Source organism: Stegostoma tigrinum, unplaced genomic scaffold (assembly GCF_030684315.1).
Source record: "Stegostoma tigrinum isolate sSteTig4 unplaced genomic scaffold, sSteTig4.hap1 scaffold_73, whole genome shotgun sequence".
In the NCBI taxonomy this organism is placed as follows: domain Eukaryota; kingdom Metazoa; phylum Chordata; class Chondrichthyes; order Orectolobiformes; family Stegostomatidae; genus Stegostoma; species Stegostoma tigrinum.
The window spans coordinates 1,207,262-1,212,415 of NW_026728674.1; the positions used below are offsets into that span (position 1 = coordinate 1,207,262).

Consider the following 5,154-nt stretch of genomic DNA (forward strand, 5'->3'; position numbering starts at 1 on the left):
TGAGAGCATGGAATGCGTTGCCAGCAGCAGTTGTGGAAGCAAGGTCATTGGGGTCATTTAAGAGACTGCTGGACATGCATATGGTCACAGAAATTTGAGGGTGCATCCATGAGGATCAATGGTCGGCACAACATTGTGGGCTGAAGGGCCTGTTCTGTGCTGTACTGTTCTATGTTCTATGTTCTATTGAAAGAAGCTGTTACTATGATTTCTGATATGACTAGCTAGCCTACCTTCGTATTTGATCCTCTCCTTCCTTATTGCTTGTCTGTCTCCTCTGCACCTATCTTCCCCTCTATCCATCTTCAATCTGCCTTCCCCTCTCCCTATTTCTTTCAGAGCCCTCTCCTCCTCCCTCTTTTCTGAAGAAGGGTCTAGGCCCGAAACGTCAGCTTTTGTGCTCCTGAGATGCTGCTTGGCCTGCTGTGTTCATCCAGCTCCACACTTTGTAATCTTGGATTCTCCAGCATCTGCACTTCCCATTATCTCTGATGCCAATTGTTTTTATTTTGTGGACAGATGCTATCAATAGCAAACCAAACAAAAGCTTCATTTGTCATTGTCAAAATTGGTAATAGCCCACGAGCTGCAGAGTGAACAAAAAAAAGTTACCCATTTGCTTGTGACTCTCAGATGGATTTCTTTCCGATTTATTTATTCTTTAATGAGACATAGCTGTTGCTGATTGTCCAGCACAAATTGACTTCTTGAACAGCTTCATGTTGCTGTAGACAGGCCCACAATGCTGTTCCAAAAGAGATTACTAATATTGACTCAGGAACAATCATTCATTTCCAAATCAGTTTGAGAGTAGCTTGGAGGTGATTTTTACTGGGATTAGTGCTACCATGTCTGATGTCCTTGACCTTGAAGATGAGTTTTCTAAGTCTGGAAAGGCGGGTGTAAGAATAGTTGGAAAAAAATGTGGCAGTGCATCTTGTATATGGACACATTATTGTGTCTTGGAGTTAGTTGTGGAGAGAATGGATACGGTGCCAATCAAGGGGCTGCTTTGGTCTAGACTCAAGATCGTTTCCAGTGTTGTTGGATCTGCACCATCATTGACACACTTCTGACTTGAGAATTGGAGGGCGGCTGCAGGCTTCGGAGTCAGGAGTTTCTACATCAAATCGCAGAGTCGTTTTGCTTTGTTCCTTTGTCTGTTAGTCTGTGGTCCCAAGTGATATCTAAAACCAGGTCATCTTTCTTGTGAGCTTGTTATTCCAAACTTAAAATTTATGTTGAATATCAGATGGAATTTGTTTTATTGACTCCATTCTGCAATCATGTCGATCTGAAAATGTTAACTGCATTAATTAATACTAAGCAGAAACAGACTTTGTAGTAAATGGTTTGACGATTTTCTGTGTCTGGAACATCCCTCTTCCTTCTTGAACGAAGATCGTACCAACCTATGGTACCAAACTGCGAGTCAAACGGACGGGGCTCATAATCTTTAAATTCCTAATCAAAATTAGTGTAATCGTATGGTTCTGTGCAATAAAAGAGAAAGAATAAACAGGTTCCCACAATTTTGCTGATGTTTATGAACAGAATGCACAAATTCAAAAGTTTGCGCTGGCATGTCTGCTTCCTCCAGCCTGTTTAAACTGCTCCATTCAATGTGAAATTTGTGATAAGTTTTAGCACACAGGTCTGTTTCATCTGTGCCACCGCCTTCAGAGTGTATTCAATTCTAATAGACATACATGCTTTCCCCCTTTTCCAGTAATACATTCCTTGAAGAGTTCAATGATATTTGGATGTTAAATCTTATCCTCATATTCTTTAGATTCTCAATCATCACTGAATCTGATGTCACCGCCATTCCATACAGTGTCAAACAGGAGTCAACTGGCATATCCAAATTTTAATTTGAGTTTAGTGCTACACAAATATATTACTTTTTTAAAAATTATATTCAAGTCAACATTAACATTTCATTCCCCGACAGCGGATGAACTTACTTTTAAACTCCAATTTTCCTTCAGTATTAAGAGAGGTGAGCCTTTTTGCAAGCGCCGAAAGTCTCCACCAGTTTATGCTAAAGCTTGAGGAACTGTAAGTTTCACAAATATGTTCCTATTAAACACTAATTCCTATTGAAGCAGTATTCAGCTACACTTGTTCAACTAGACAGCAGAAATGGTCAAGATTTTAAAAGCGACTAAGTACTTTGAAGAGGAGTCACTCTTTGAATTAAATTCCATGTTGGTGTGTGTGAGTCCATAGGTTCCTCACTCTCAATGAACCATTCAAACTGACATGCAACTACTGAAACACACAGACAAAAAAAACATGAATGTTAACAGTCACTAGGATTTTGAGAGTGATTTGGAACTTGTATTCAATACCTTCTGGGGTAAATCTGTTCCAATCTGGATAGTACTCATTTATCACCATCCCACCTACCTTCCCCAGCACCTCCTCCCTCTCCACACTATTTGTTTCTGAGCTCCCGTCCACCCTCCATTTTGGAGGAAGGGTCCTGACCCAAAACATCAACTTTCTTGAGCCTCTGATGCTGCCTGCTTTCCCCCAGCTCCACAATGTGTTATCTCAGACACCAACTTTGGCAGTTCTTACTATCTGGATAACTCATTCTCACCTTGTAACAAGTGATTTATCGTCATTTTCTTTTCAGATTACACATGTACATGTATATACATAAATATACATGTGACACCTTTATGCCTGAACCACGAACCGAGAGGATTTTTAAAATAGTCTCTTCATATCTGCATGCAAGAGAAATCAAGGTCATAATTTTCATTTTAGGAGTCACTTAAACACTCAAAGTACTCACAGTCAGTGTCCCATTTCCTTCACCAGTCAATTTGATGAGAATATTTCGTCCAAGAGGAAACCGTAACAGTAATTATATTTTATCATCAAACTCTTCATTGCATCACCAATATTTCCTTGTCTGTTTGAAATGTAAGACAATGAAATAATCATGGACAGATTGGCCAACAATGTAATTTAATGTGTGTTATGGCAACTGAAAATCACAACCATTGAAGAGTGTTCTTTAAAATGCTGTTATCATACAACAGAGTACTTTTTGAGATGCAGTGATGAATATAATTCCTGAGATGCAAAAATATATGCTGAATTAATTCCAAAGAATAACTTGACAATTAAAAAGAAGCTAAGAATCTCTTTACATCGTGATGCTTGTCAGATTGCCACTAGTCAATGGAAATCGTTCAGAACGATTATTTATTGCCAGATGAAAAGGAAGCGTACACATTTCATTTTTACATCTCATCCAAGAGACAAAAAAAAAACACCTTTACGAATTCATTGTCAAACAACAAGACTCACTCAAAAAGTCATTTGGCCCATTGAATTTCCTCCACCATTCGGTGAGATCATGGTTGATCTCATTACATTTATTATTGTACAACATTGCCACCAAGCCCTCCTGAAAGCTAATACATTCCAATCCAAGTAACATCCTGGTAAATCTCTGTTTCTGTGCCATGCCTTGTCTTTCCAAATATTTTTGAGTCATCTACAAATTTAGCCACAGCACATTCACCTCTTCCTCCAAGTCATTAATAAACAAGCTCAAGACCTGTGGTTCCTTCAGCGTTGCCCCATTTCTTACTCACAAGCCAACCCTGGCATCTCTGTCCATTTGTCTGTTCTTTCTATAGGACATGTATCATTGGATATTTAGTTCCCAACACTTATCCCCTTACAACCACATGTCTGTGATACCCAGAACAATACATCTGTCAATTTCAATCTGCACCACAAACTCATTCACTTGGTTTTATACACTCCCTACAATTAAATAAAAGACCTTCAGTCTGGCATTTACGGCCACCCTTCTTATCTGCTGCACCTGAAATGAGACTCCTGACTATTTCCATACTTTTTGTCCTATTACTTGCTCTGGAAACTTTGCTGAGCATTTACTAGCTTCTAACTTTTTCCATGCAACTGGACTCACCCGCTCCACACTTGTCACTTTGATGCCCTACCCCCAGACCTAGCTATGTCTTTTGCCAGGATACTTGTCCCAATATGATTCTCATCAAGCCTATGCCACCGGAACAACTCCCTCCTTCCCCATACCAATGCCAATGTCCCATGAATTCAAACACATTTCTGCCATGCCATCATTTGAACAATGCATTTACATCTTCAGTTTTGTTCACACCGTGCCAAATTGCTCAGATAAGAATCCCGAGATTATTACCTTTTGGTTCTGCCTTCTCACTCAGCACCTCAATGCTCATAATCCCTCAGCAGAACCTCTTTCCGCTTTCTTCCATATCAATGGTACCTGTGTCCACCACGATAGCTGGATTTCTACACCTCCCACTTCAAATTCCTTGGTAGCCAAGACGGAATATCCTAAACCTGGGCGCCAGGCAGGCAACACTACTTTCGAGACTCTCGATCCTAGTCACAACCAACAATGTTCATTCCGCTAACTATACTACCTCTGATTATAACTACATTTCACTTTTTATCCCCTCTTGAATGTCCCCCTGTACCACCGTGCTATAGTCAGTTTACTCATCTTCCATATACCCTGACCTCTCATCCACACAGGAAGAAAGAATCTCAAACCTGTTCGATAAGATCAAAGGCCAAGGTTCCTTCTGCACGACATCCTGGATCCTTCCACCTGCCCTGTCCTTAGTCACAGTCCCACGTCCCTGGCCACTGACCGAGCTTCAGGTAGTTAATCTAAGGTGTGTGACTGCCTCCGGAAACAGAGCATTCCCTGGTAACTCTCCCCCGCATGATTTGTTGATTGGTCGAAACTGAGATTCCAGTTCATCAACCCTGAGCTGGAGTATGGTGTCTGACCACTCCCCCGTCATGGAGGTTTAAATCATCATTGGCCCGGCATCTCCATTTCAATTACTTAAATCTTAATTTGATTTAAAAACATTAGTTTGTAGCCTGTATATATTTCACCGATTTACTTTCAATCTGAAAGTTACCGATAATAGATTCTTAAACCAGTAGCTATCACCAACCAATGAACCGGGTTCACCTTCTGGGTCCCCGCTTCTGGCTTCAATTCGCCCTGTCTCAAAAAAAAAAGCTGACCAACTATCAGGCAAAAAAAGCAAGCAAATAGCACCTCTTACCCTCTGCACTGACTTACCACATTGCCACCAAATTCCC

General features: G+C 40.6%; 1 long non-coding RNA gene across 1 annotated transcript; it reads right to left on the reverse strand.

Moving 5' to 3' along the window:
* Positions 1–615: 615 nt before the first annotated feature.
* Positions 616–3,291, reverse strand: LOC132209231 (uncharacterized). Its single transcript, XR_009445320.1, has 2 exons — positions 2,807–3,291; positions 616–2,059 (listed from the first exon to the last, which is right to left on the reverse strand). It is a non-coding gene; the product is annotated as an uncharacterized LOC132209231 (long non-coding RNA).
* Between the last annotated feature and the right edge of the window lie 1,863 nt (positions 3,292–5,154).